Source organism: Pangasianodon hypophthalmus, chromosome 5, assembly GCF_027358585.1.
Source record: "Pangasianodon hypophthalmus isolate fPanHyp1 chromosome 5, fPanHyp1.pri, whole genome shotgun sequence".
NCBI classification, from domain to species: Eukaryota; Metazoa; Chordata; class Actinopteri; order Siluriformes; family Pangasiidae; genus Pangasianodon; species Pangasianodon hypophthalmus.
Genome location: NC_069714.1, coordinates 9,990,486 through 10,004,729, shown reverse-complemented (window position 1 = coordinate 10,004,729; position 14,244 = coordinate 9,990,486).

The window sequence follows — 14,244 nt, the reverse complement described above, 5'->3', positions numbered from 1 at the left end:
GGGAGAAATACTGTTGTTTAGGATTTGAGTATACAACTGAGCATATTGCAATTGTATATCAATCATAAGCCTTTTTTAATTATTAGATGTGATATCTGGTAAAACGCTGAGTTCCGAATACATTACCCCCAGCCCCTGGCAACATGGTTTCAAGTGTTACACCAGAACATCACCAGCAACCTTGCGCAGTCAAAGTCACTGAGATCACAGTTTTGCCCCTTCTGATGATTGATGTAAAGATTAACTGAAGGTTTTAACCTGCATGATTTTATGTATTGTACTGTTGATTGGATAATTACATGAATGAGAAGGTGTGCAGGTGCTGCTGATAAAGTGGCCTGTGAGTGAATATGTCTTGGATCTACCATTAGTGAATGCTTATTAAATGACAGACCTTCACAATTTTTTTTTTTTTTTGAGTTTGATCTCATGCACGACATGCGAGAATTTACACAGAATGGTGCGAAAAACAAAAATCATCCAGTGAGTGACAGTTCAGCAGGCAGAAACACCTCACTGAAGAGAGAGGCCAGAGGAGAATGACCAGACTGGTTCAAGCTGACATACAGAATATGTTAACTCATATAACCACTCTCTACAACTGTGGTGAGCAGAAAAGGATCTCAGAATGCACAGCATGTTGAAACTTGAGGTGAATTTGCTACAATAGCCTCAGATTCCTGTCTGTGCTGAGAGGAGGGGAACCTGATGTGGTCTTACGCTATTGTAACCCATTTGCTTCAAAGTTTAATGTGTTGAGAATTCTTAGTTGTCACAATACATAATAAATATATAAACACACTGCATAGCGTTAATATGTTATAGTCGTAACTATTGTGAATAAAGGTTGTGATTCTACAGTGAGCAAGGTGAGGTTCCAAAACCATGTAATATTCTATGTTTAAGAATATTAAGTTATCTAGGTATGTTGCATTTTGAAAAAAGGTAGTACACTGTTGCCAGTCATCTTCAATGAAAGACTGATTTGAGCCTTATGTGCACTTTTTTTTTTTTTTTTTTTTTTTGTAATTTGGCAAATTACTTAGGTTAAAATAAAATTTTTGTTCATTTTCTTTCTGTAAGTGGAACCTGATCTCATTTTGAAAAAGTCAGAATGTGCACAATTTCATACAAATTATGATAATGGGGTCAAATTTATTTTCACCCTTATACCAAACTATGACCTTCATAACCTTTCTTGCAAATCAAGTCATGTGTTTTTTTCCCCTACATTTTCAGGAGAGACATCATGTTGGTCAATGAAAAATTTTTAGGTTTTGGGGGGGGTAAGCACCCGGTAAGTGGTGTTTATTAGCAAAGCCAGAAACATCATTGATAGCAACAGCCCCATTGTCAAAAAATTCAGTTTGTCCCGTATGGATCTTATTTGATTTTTAGAACACTGTGATTTTTTTAATGGAATTTCAGTTTATCTACTTGTATTTTATTGGAAATAACGCATTGTTATTGGAAAGTTATTGGAAATTAAAGAGGGTGCATTGGGAGTTTTAAAATCCTAAAAAGATTTCTATAAAATTAGAGTATTTTCTAAGTTAGAGTAGAGTGCTGGCAGCAAATGAACAGTCAGTTCTCAAAGTTGATGTGTTGGAAGCTGGAAAAATGGGTAAGCATAAGGATCTGAGTGAAATTGGGCCAAATTGTGATGGCTAGATGACTGGGTCAGAGCATCACCAAACTGGCAGGTCTTTTGGATAGTACCTACCAAAAATGGTCCAAGGTTCATGGGCGCCCAAGGCTCATTGATGCGCATGAGGAGCGAAGGCTAGCCCATCTGGTTCGATCCCACAGAAGAGCTACTATAGCACAAATTGGTGAAAAAGTTCATGCTGGCCATGACAGAAAGGTGTCAGAACACACAGTGCATTGCAGCTTGCTGCATACGGGCCTGTGTAGCTGCAGACTGGTCAGAGTGCCCATGTTGACCACTGTCCACCACTTAAAGCATATACAATGGGCATATGAGCATCAGACCTGGACATGGAGCAATGGAAGAAGGTGGCCTGGTCTGATGAATCACGTTTTCTTTTACATAATGTAGATGGCCTAGTGCGTGTGCATTGTTTAACCTGGGGAACATTGTTGCAGACCAAGTACACCCCTTCTTCGCAATGCTTTTCCCTAATGGCATTAGCCTCTTTCAGCAGGATAATGCGCCCTGCCACACTGCAAAAGTGACAAAGAGTTCAAGGTGTTGACTTGGCCTCCAAATTCTGCAGATCTCAATACAATCAAGCATCTGTGGGATGCCCTGGACAAATATACATATAAGTGGTTTTCAATCAAATTGCAAGACACAGTCAAAAAAGTACTACTTGTTTAAAAAAAATTACAGTGGAAAAGTGCACTTTCAGGATTCTTAAAAATATCACACTGAATTCCCATATAGGCCTGAACAGGAGCCCAAATGGATCCCATTAAAAAGAAATCGCCTGTAGAGGTGGTCCTAAAGGATATTTATGTCTTGTCCTATAAGACAATTCCTACAGGAATCTTATAAGAATAGTTCCAAAATATGATAGAAATTCTGATTAGAATCCTGTACAAATTTCTTATTGGAATCCTTTATTTTATTTATTATTTTTTTTGACAAGGGCAACTGATAATAACACACAAATTTGAGCTTTTATAAAAAAATATTAAAAAATGGAGGCAGGCCCCAGCTTTGCTTCAAGGTTACAGACCATTTGAAAACTAATAAATATTTTATAGATTACATTGCACAAGATATTTTTTACTTGTAGAAAAATATTTAGCATGAAAAATAAAGAAATAACTCCTTATTAAACAGTAGACAATTAGCAGTTACTGAATTAAAGCTGTTGTTAGTGGTTAGAAAGGTGGTGAACATCATTTGCCCTTTCATTTGTAGTATGCCCCAAATTCCAAATTCTGATCTGTAGTTGACTACAATCTCTAAAACACCCATCGTCCTGCCTACCATTGTGGACCCCGTGACAGGTGACTGTCTGAACACGTGGTGGAGTGTGGGAAACAGTCTCAATAGAGCCCAAAATGCCAGTGATTTGATTAAAGGGATGTGCTCCACTCTTCAAATTACAGCATTAATCCACTTTAATGGCCTACTTTTGTTAAGTCCAGGTCTTGTTGCGTGTCTGTCAGTACTGAGCCTACAGGGAGGTGGGCCACTTTGCAACAAAAAGCTAGATTTCCTGTCAAAATTTCAAAGAGTGGCATAGCCAAATCACTGAGTCTGGCAGTAACCCAACACAAACCCATGGGTTTTGAGATTTTTTATTTATTTGATGAATTTATTTGAGTTAAATGAGAAATTTTATTTATTTTGATTAAACAACAGCATGGTTTCTTACTTTCCATTACTTTACTGCTACATCTTGATACTGACATTTCATGCTATAAACCAGTACCAGTGCTGCTCAGTTTTCCCTGCTTGAACATTCGCATTGAGATGAGTCAGGTTTTTTGGGAGCAGAGATTTTCAATAAAGTGTACAGTGCATGGGGTACTGAAAGTCCAGGACTGGAAACACTTGGTATTAGTCTATTAGAGGAAGCAGGAACAAAACCTTATTGTGTGTTCTGTATCACATTTGCAACAGGTTTCCAAGAAACAACTCTACCAACAATGAAACTATAGCTGTCTAAGGAGTATGAGGAGGAAGTATAGAGTACTGGACATTCCTTTGTGGTGCTCTGCATCAGACTCTGTATTGATCTGTTTCATGTAAAGTATCATTGCACTCTGGGGAATATCACCTGACCGTTTAGTCAAACATCATTTAAAAAAAAAACTAGATTTGACCATGCTTGCTATAAACTGCAGACACAGAGGTGCAGTATGTCTATCCTTTTATTAAAATTAAATTAATCCATTTATTTAATTACAGTGAGGTCCGTAAGTATTTGGACGGTGACCCAATTTTCATAATTTTGCCTCTGTACACCACCAAAATGGAGCGATCAATATGTGATTGAAGTGTAGAGTTACAGCTTTAATTCAAGGGGTTTACAAAAATATTGCATCCATATTTTGCATAGTTCCTCCATTTTCACAGGCTCAAAAGTATTTGGACAAACTAATATAATTATACATATTTTTTTAATACTTGGATGCACATTCTTTGCAGTCAGTGACTTGCTGAAGTCTGGAACCCATGGACATCATCAAATGCTGAGTTGTTTGTTGATTGTAGTGGTGTACAGTGGCAGAATACTTACCTGACTGTACATTAAAGGTCAATAACATGGAAATATATATGTGCGTATATACATACACACATATATATATATATATATATATATATATATATATATATATATATATATATAAATATTTGGCTCATCCAATTTGGACAGTTGAAGAGCAGAAAAAAAAATCACCTGGTCTTTTTCCAGTCTTCAGCTGCCTGTGAAGTCTGTGCCCATGATAGCCTCAGATTCTTGTTCTTGGCTGACAGGAGTGGAACCTGATGTGGTCTTCCGCTGTTGTAGCCCATCCACCTCAAGGTTTGATGTGTTATACCATTTGAGATGCTTTTCTGCTCACCGCGGTTGTAAAGAGTGCTTATTTAAGTTACTATAGATTTACTGTCAGCTCAAACCAGTCAGGTCATTCTCTTCTGATCTCTTTCAGCCTGCAGACCCTCTGCTAACAGGATGTTTTTTGTTTTTCGCACCATTCTGTGGGAACTCTAAGGATTGTTGTGTGTGAAAATCCCAGGAGATCAGCAGTTTGTGTGTGTGTGTGTGTGAGAGAGAGAAAGATAGTCCTGTCAATCATGTTATAGATACACCCAAAAAAGCCTTTCATCCTACCTCCTTCTTTACTGAAATGTAAATGTAAACATGGCCGATTCCAACGCCAAATGGCCTGCGCTACTACAGACTAGTGCTGTGGAAGGGAAAACAGTGACCAGACCAGGATAAAGTGGTTACTCAAAGTGAGTAAATGAGTGAGCCAAGTAGAATGAGAGGAAGAAAAGTTAGCTAGCTATTGATCTAAGGCAGATGAACAAATTGGCATGAACAGTCACCTTAGATTCTGGGAGGTGGGGCTTCACACACATGTGCACGGATGGAAGGTGGGGCCAGGAAGTTAGCAAATCATTCCATTGTTTTGTCTATAAACCTGTCTATAGATTTTTCCTATCTATTTTCAAGGTACTCCACCTAAAGCCACTAGATCAAACAGAAAGCTCACAACAAATAAATCTCCAACCACAAGCTTGGACTCTGTAGCTATAGGCCATGTGTAATATATCTTCTCTACAATTCAATGAGCTTAATTCATAATAATTTAATAAATGTATACAAAAAACAGAGAATGAACGAATCTCAATACTTAGTATGGACTCTGAGTTTATAGCCTTGTGCACTGTAATCACATTCTTAAGGTTGTCTTTGTGATGTGATGTGACTGATTTTTTAAACTCAACCTCTTGACAGCATGCAATCCCATTTGGCAATGGCTAAATGTTTATTTTCTTCTTTATGGTTAAGAGCTGCTCTTCATTTGTGTGCTTGCTTAAAGCACATAAAGCATGTTTGGCATGTTTGGCTGAGCAATGGCTGCACAAAAAGCCACAGCAAAATCTGATGCTGACAGCTTGACTGGGTTGTTTTCAACAAATCTGTGTGCATAATAGTTTACTTAGGAAATGCCATTAAATGGCTAAATTACACTATTTTGGTGTTGTGCTAGTTTTGAAGGACCAATTTTTGAGTGATTTTAGTTTGCTTTGGCACATCTGGCAATCCTTGTAGTTACAAAATGTGATTACAAGTGGTCAATGGAGACACGTTCGAGTGACTGGGCAGACCACTGCATTATGGATATCGTTGCCTTTCAGCTTTGAGTCCACAATGCTTGTGGCAAAACTTGTCCTCAAATGGAAAAAGCCTCCAAAACACACAGAGCTGGAAGTGATATCAGATAGCAGCTGAAGCATTAATACAATTCAGTCATGTGCAATGGGGCTGTGAAGACTGTGGCCTACATCCACCCAGCTTGACGACTGTGCACAGTTCCCAGCATTTGCTGATATATGAACAGTGTTTTTTGCCAAGTCTTTGCCAAGTCTACAGTTTAAACCTCCACTACCTACTCTGTCTATTTTGCTGTAAGAAGAGTCCCAGTACCATGGCTGTATTTTTCACGGCTTTGAAAAGCCTTACAACAAAATGACTATCTCTTTGGATGAGATGGGCACCATGGTCTTTCCTCCCCAGCTAGTCAAATGTCTGCTTATTCAATCCATATGCACTCCACTCCAAGGATATACAGGTGCCTGGCAATGCTGTGAGGCCAGCACGGGCCAAACAGATATCAGACTTAATATAGATAGTTGGAAAAATTTACTTCTTTGACCCTCCAAATCTGCCAGTGCTAGCACGTGATTTTGGACTATTATCCTGGGAACTGGTTAAAACCAAATTGAGTGTAAAAACTCCCATACTGTCACACTCACAGTACGAAAATAAATTGATAAAACCCACACATTTATGACTCATCCCTTATTAACCAAACACTTGTTTAATTTCGATTGTCTGTTCTCAGAATGGTACAGGACACCGTTGTTGGCAAGCGGTTACATTTGTATTCTTTGGGGTATTTTCTCTGCACCAACATGCCCACTTCCATGTGATAAATATCATAGTGGGAGTCTCCATCTGGACTGACATTGGCCACATCTCTAAATAAAATAAGATGCATTGACTCTTCATTCAAGATACTAAAATCAAATGAAGGTCAACTGAAAACTCCTTGGAGATATTAAAGTATAAAACTAATGTTTGCCTCTGTATCAACCAAATACATCCATTTCAATCCTCCTCACCACCAGGGGCAGTGTATTCCAGAAAGGTCACAGTGTGTTCGCAAGAAATGCTGCTGTCATACAACCATTCCTCTTTTTCGTCTCACCTGTATGCATGACAGACTACATAAACACATTAGCATGTATCGTCAATGTCCTGTCCTCCAAAGTAGTGGCTAGTATTGTCAGTGTCCTGTCCTCCAAAGTTGTGGCTAGCACTCTCATAAGGGTATGTTGCCTTTTCCAAGAATTAAATTACCCCATTTTCCTCCCAATTTTAGTTATTGCCAATTCCCATCCACTTGCTAGTTCTAAGGGTTTTTGAGAAAGTTCTCAGGGTTCTTCTCAGGTGGTTTTTCTAGTGCTACGTCACACACTCAATGGAAAAATGCTAAGTATCCTCTTCCACATAAATGAGCTCATAGATGCTAATTGGCTATTATCACTCTGACTGACATAGGAGGGAGTAATGCCATCCTAATCTTCCAATGGTAGAGCAAATATATTCTTTTTTTTTTTTTTTTTTTTTTTTTTGCACTACTTATAAGCCAACAAGAATTATTTTTAAACACTGCTGAGCACAGTATTTTCCACTAGCATTAAGCTTCAATGCCTGAAAGTCTCAAAGAACAATCATCACATAGTTGGTTCTCTCTCATCTGTAGGAGTGGGGATTCCGCTTTTCTACACATGGATTGAATTGCCCTCCATAAATCATATTGAGTACTGAGTATATGCGTGTCCCTGAGCATCTTAGGGACACGGTTTCATCTTCCAATGTTTACAAGGTGCCCATCTCCCTCACACTGCCTTCAGCATGGGGCCACATCTTCACTTATTTAAGTGCTACACATCTATCTTTTAGGGAGAGCCATAGTGGTCCTGAGGCAATGATGTACAGTTCCGTCATGGGGTGTTTTTTGGACAGGACTGCAGCAATTGTATCCTCCATCCAGCTGTAATGTGCTTCCCTTGTCTGCCTACTGGGTGGTGGATGGTATCACCTTAGCCCATAGACACATGTAACTCTACGAGGAGCATCTCCACCTCATGGACACCTTCTCCTTTTTACGAGGTTAACATCACTCCTCTCAGTGGTGGGAGTGCGGCGGTCATCTCTGAGCACTTTTCAGGCCAGGCCCTGTTCCTCAGGACATTGCTGACAGATGTTATCCAGGTGTTATACACTGCCCCTGGCAGTTGGGAGGAGAGAAGTTGTAGAGATTTTTTAATTGTGAATTCTGCATGTCGCTATGTGACCGGGATGAAATATCTCAGCACGAGTGTGCATACAGCCACAGTTACATATGTAACTAGCATTTTCAGTGTGACTTTTGAAAAACATTTAAAAATTTTGAAGAGCTGAACTCTATGACCAGTTTCCGCAGCCCAGTCAGCATTTTTCCCTGTAAACTTATCCGAATTAACCTGTCAAATTCTAATAAATATATAATAACGCAGTAGAAGAATACTGTATATTATTTTTTTGTTTTCTCAAAATAATGTAAATATGCAAATGATGGAAGAAATAATTAAATCTGTGCTAATTTGCATACCCCAAATTCCATTTTCATCAAAGGGATTTAAAGATTTTTGTTTTGTTTTGTTTTGTTTTGTGAGAACATGCCCAATGGTCAGACATTCATGAAATAGGTGATAAATAAAATATTTCTATTTCATGAAACTATTAAACAACTCTTCAGATTTATGACAAATGCATATTTCTCCTAGTCACAAAACATGATGTGTATGTGTTCCTGCAACCATTTTTGTGTTTATTTGGATGTGTGTTTAGATATCTTGCTACGGTTGATTTTGAAAGTTGATGACCCAAATAATCAGTTAAACCATGCAATTCTGATCTTTTTTTCCTGCCTATCCATCCACCTCAGAATGCAGGGGTCAGTATGCTCATGGATCCAAATATTCCAACAGCTTCAGAAATCTAAAAATATTTATATCTTTGAGTTTAATGGTAATTTTAATGGTTTAATAGTAATTTTAATTCTTTTTAATATCTATTACCTTATTTGTACAACCATCTGTATCATTTATATTAAATAGTACCTGGAGTACTTAAGATCAACTAAAAATATGGAATACATTTAAAAGTATCATTTTGTTTGGATTTGTATTCTTTAATAATGTTGTCACATGTGTTTTGAAGAATTGACTGCGATTTTAGAAAATAATTTTTACCCATCGCAGTGGGTATTTGCATTTGCCTGACTCTTTTGTACAAAGTCACAGGACTCATATGAGGAGATAAACATTAAGGGGCCCAACAGTGGCAGCATGGCAGTACTGGGATTTGAAGCCACAACCTTCCAGTCAGTTACCTAAATCCTTAACCACTGACCCACCAATTCCCTTATACACCTCCAGAGCCCCCAGATTGATTCTGTGCTTGAATTAGTGTCTATGCACATGTTCTCGCCGTGTCTGTGTGGGTTTTCTGCAGGTTCTTTGGTTTCCTCCGACCTCCCCAAAATGTGCTGGTAGGTGGAATGGCCAAGATAAATTGCCCCAAGTGTGAATGATTGTGTGTATGTGAGTGTATGGTGTCCTGCAATGGACTGGCATCCCATCCAGAGTGTATTCTCAGTGTTCCCAGGATAGACTCCGGATCCACCGTGACCCTGGCTGGTATGAAATGGTATTTAAACAAATAATATCTAGTATAAAATATCTTATATGAGCAACTAAAGTTTTATAGGGATTTGAGATTAAAGCGGATATGGCTTTACCTAATGTGCTGCTGAGGCTAATGCAAGCAACTTTGACATTATATGACAGTCTTCCTGTCATGGCCCTGATTTAGCCTCAGTGAAGCAGCAGCCATGTAAATTGTCAGGGATGCTAATGCATCTCATTTGCCTGTCTATAGTCTGGGTTGCGTCTGGCATAAGAGTCCCTGTGGATGCTCATGCTTTGTGATAATCATCTTAGAGATTTGTTTTGAGCACCTCACACAGAAATAATGGTGACGACCAATGGTTCATCATGTTCTATCATGTTCCACCAATTGGGCTAGATGATACGATGACACTGATCACTTTCTATTATTTTTTGCACATAAAATGCATTTCACTTCCATATTGCCAAAATGAAATGTTTAGACATGGGGTAAAGAGTTGAAAATTGTACCATGTCTGTGACTAATATGTGTAAAATGGCAGACAATTGCTTGCAGAATTAAAAATGTATTAAACTTTGAAATAAGCATGTTTAACCACTGGCTCCACACTATACCATGAGTGTGAGACATTGGTGTGGAAACATTAAAAGAACTTACCCTTGTATGCTGCAGCTTCTCGTGACTTTGGTCTCCTGAAGTTAACACACTCCGAGCAGAGCTGGAGGAGAGGAAGTGCAAAAAAACGACTGTTAAAGGAATCTTAACTGCTCATAACTAAAAATATAGTAAATCCTGAACTATGTACGTAAATGTGTGTTCCATTTCACAAAAACAATGTCATTACAATTTGCATATTAACTGATTTAAGTGCAGCTGAACTAATCAGCTTTAATTAAATGTACTCCATAACAATGATGATCAAATGAACCATGGTTTCATTCTAACAGTACAGTATAAAATAGTCCTAGTCTAATTCAGATAGCTTCAAGCCCTAAATGAAGCCAATAAGACAGAAGTTATGACACTCTCTGTGCTGTGTTGATCATACAGATGTACTCTATCAGGTTTGATGTGTTTAAATGGTGTGTTTAAAAAAGTGAGAACAATGTGAAAAATGCTTGCATCATTAGACTGTAGGACAAAAATTAAAGTGTGAGCCAAAACTTCATTTTAAATAATCTGATGCACTAATCTGATGTCTAATCTAATGTCTGCTAAGCTGTTAAATTTGTATTGTATATTTGCACAAGTCACAATTTAATTGTTTAAAATGCTTGTATGATTACAGAAAATAAATATACCAAAATACTGTAAATCATCAGCTAATTAGAAAATGCAAAAAGATTAATAAGACTTGATTTATCAAGACATCATCTATAAAGTGAATCCATTTGGTGATCTAATGGTCTTTGGTCTTCTAATACGAATACTAAGATGACTTTTTAATCTTTGTGTATGCCAGGTTCAGAGCCACTGCAGTAAGGAGAGAGAGAGAAAGAGAGCAACAAGCGTCAAAAACATCAAGCTGAATAATCATTGGAGACAAGTCTTCATCTTTCAGCCAAATTTTATCCACTGTTTGGCTTTTCTGACCATTTTTTTAAAATTGAAAGTGAATTTCCATGTCAGGAGTTCGATCAGAATTTGGTGTAAGAGGACAAACAAGTAAAGTCACGAGGCTTGTAATGTGAGAAGGACAGTGAAGAAATTGAAATATGCAACAGACAATGATAGGGATGAGAGAAAAAGCAAAGTAAAAATGTGGCGTGGAGTATAAACGCTTAGTATGTGCAGTGAATGGCAGATATGGAAGACCTCAAGATATCTGCGTTTTTTTTTATTCCTTCTTCATCCAGTTTGCAAACACACTTCTTATGCTTTAGTCAGTTATGTCTAGTTCTTGTTTGTTTCTTGTTTAATTTCTGTGTGTGAAATCTGTTTTACAAGTTTTATAAGTCGTGTAGTTCAGAACCAGCTTTAGATTGTGTGGAACAAAGCTCACTGCAGACGTTCACTGTTCACTGCAGACGTATCCTGCTGAAGACGTGAGCACGGCCAGAGCTCCCCTTGAGGGCTGTTGCCTTGGCCACTTTCCATCACAGCATGAGAAAAACATCTTACAGGCTCCTTGCGGAAACCCAGCTGGCTCTTCCCTTCAGTAGAGACCAATACTCGCAAGCAAAACAAGTGGGATATGTGTGTATTTGTCACAGACTGTGAATGTGTAGCACAGCCAATATGAGAGACCCAGGTCCAGAGCAGGATTCCGCATTACGTATATGACTGATTTCATTTAAAGTATCCTTTCAGTATCTTCTTGACAAGATTTTTTTTACAAAGTAAAACACTCTAAAACACAAGTGAGATACATCAAGCAAATAAGACACAATGGAAGATATTTCACAGCAATGAATGAATGAGTAGAAAGAAAGAAAGATAAAAAATTTCCCAAGAAAGAAAGAGTAATATTTCCTAATTAGTCCAATAGCTGGTTGCCAGATCTTAAAGAAAGTTTGATTTTTGTTTTAAGCCTATATGTAATATTTATACATATTATAAATACAAGATTATATGTAAGGGCATACAGCCACTGATGCCACACATTATAATTGGCATGTCATCTTCTCATTTACATTTTAATGCAATACATGTTTTTTTTGCTATCACTAACAACCTGTAAGTTTTATAGCATGTACATGCCATAGTGAGACATATCTGTGGATCTGCTAGGAAATCAATGTCATGAATATCTTAAATATTGCATTTCAAACATCTTGTAGGTTGAGACAGTTAGAGTGTAGAAAATTCCTTCTACTGTACAACATCTAAAACAGTGGGGTGATATAACTGTGTTGAATTTGTGTGATTTGTTGTGAAATAGGGCTGAGGCAGGAAGTTAATCTGAATTATACAGCAGCACTGTTGAATTCTCGAATCTGATTGGTCAGAGGTTGTTGATTAGTACGTTGATTAGTACGATAATACGATAGTGTTGCTGCAAGACAAATCACAGGTTTATATTAATGCACTTATTCTAATACCTTATCATTTCTAACAGCTAATTCACACGGGACTACTGTGGATGCTCAACATCACTTGATTAAAAAAAGAGATTTTTTTTTTTAACTTTCCTGTACAGCAGTGTATAATGTCTTGATCACATTCTGTTTATTAGTGCATATACCATGGGTCTTCATGTACAAAATCATATACAGGTAAACAGGTTTGTTTTAATGCCAATGTGTTGTGTTAATGTCTAAATCGGATATTATTAATCAGTACACGTCTAATGCAATTGATGTTCATCTGGTACAGGAAGTTCAGGAAGTTCAGCAGGCCCAGAATAGATTAGACACCACTGCTCGTTAATTAGACACCAACAGGTCAAATTGTGCAAGAGGGATCTTAAGCACACGAACTACACCTTTGGGGAGAGAGGCTTAGCAAACATGCTCTGTGTTAATGATGCCCGCTCCTGACTGCTTTCTTCTGAGACTCTCCCTTGATGTAATTCTCTGGAACACTCCAAACCACTGAGACCTTTTCAGCCTCCTCTTTGATTCCCTGTGCACATATTAGACACAAGACTGTGCTGATGAAAAGAAGGCACCGGCAGTGCAGCTCAACTGGGGGGAAAACGACAGCAGGTTGTTGTGGTGCTAAGAGCAGGTCTAAATGGCGACAGTGTGACATCTTTGAAGTCGAAGACACCAAAGAAGTCTTTGGTGTGAAATTTTACAGCCATTTCAGTAGGTCACTGTCTTATCTTCAGCACATCCTCAGTAGGGATGTTTATATCTCATGACCAAGCAAAAACAGACACACTTAAATCATTATTAGCGATCTTGTGCGGCTCCACAGCCAGCAGCATTATCTTTATATATAAAAAGAGAGCGCCTGAGTAAGAAGGACAGTTGAGAACCCGCTTTCTGACACTGTGAAGCACCAACAGCTTTAAGAGCTCTTTACCAATTATGTTAATGTCCTCAAACCATCTATTCTACACATTTTAACCTCTCTAGCCTTCAACTGAGAAATGACACAAATCAGCGTTTTAGTTCCAGAGAGAGCTATTATAAATGATATTTAAGCCGAGTAAATGAATTAAACATTAGTTTAGACCTCAGGTTACACATTACAAAGATAGCAGTTGAATAAATGTAAATGAGCTATAAATGACACCTACTATCACTAAAATGGGCTGTATGCAACAGAGCAAAGCTCATTCATGAGCTTTTACACCACTGGTGAGAATTCATATTACTGTCACTGTTACAATAATACTAAAAGAACAGGTACATTAAGATACAGTACAGTAAATATACAAGATATCTCCATATTGTTCGATGCTGTGAATTAGGTAAACAATGAGGATATAAGGGCATTGCTCATATTATCACAAACATTATATGGTGCTTCATAAATGTAAGAAAACCTGAGATAGAAAGGGAAAGGGTGGAGAAATCATTCACTGGATTGTGGGCTGATGTAAGGGCTCTCCCTGAAGCTGTCAAAAAAAGTTTAGCACAAAAAGCCTAGTGTTAGTTTACCAGCTACAAACCACACCAGACACTAAAAAGACACAGATCGGGCCAAGGTTGAAATAAAATACAGAAAAATATCTCCCATTTGTCACTATCAGGTATAATGGTCCTCTAGCTCACCAGCTTCTCAACTGCGGATACATTTACTGACTATCCTCTATCATTTCAAGCTTCAAACCAAATTGAAGAACAAATAAATGTTCAGCAAAAGAAAAGCTAAAAACTATCAGTCAGTTTTCCTCTTATAG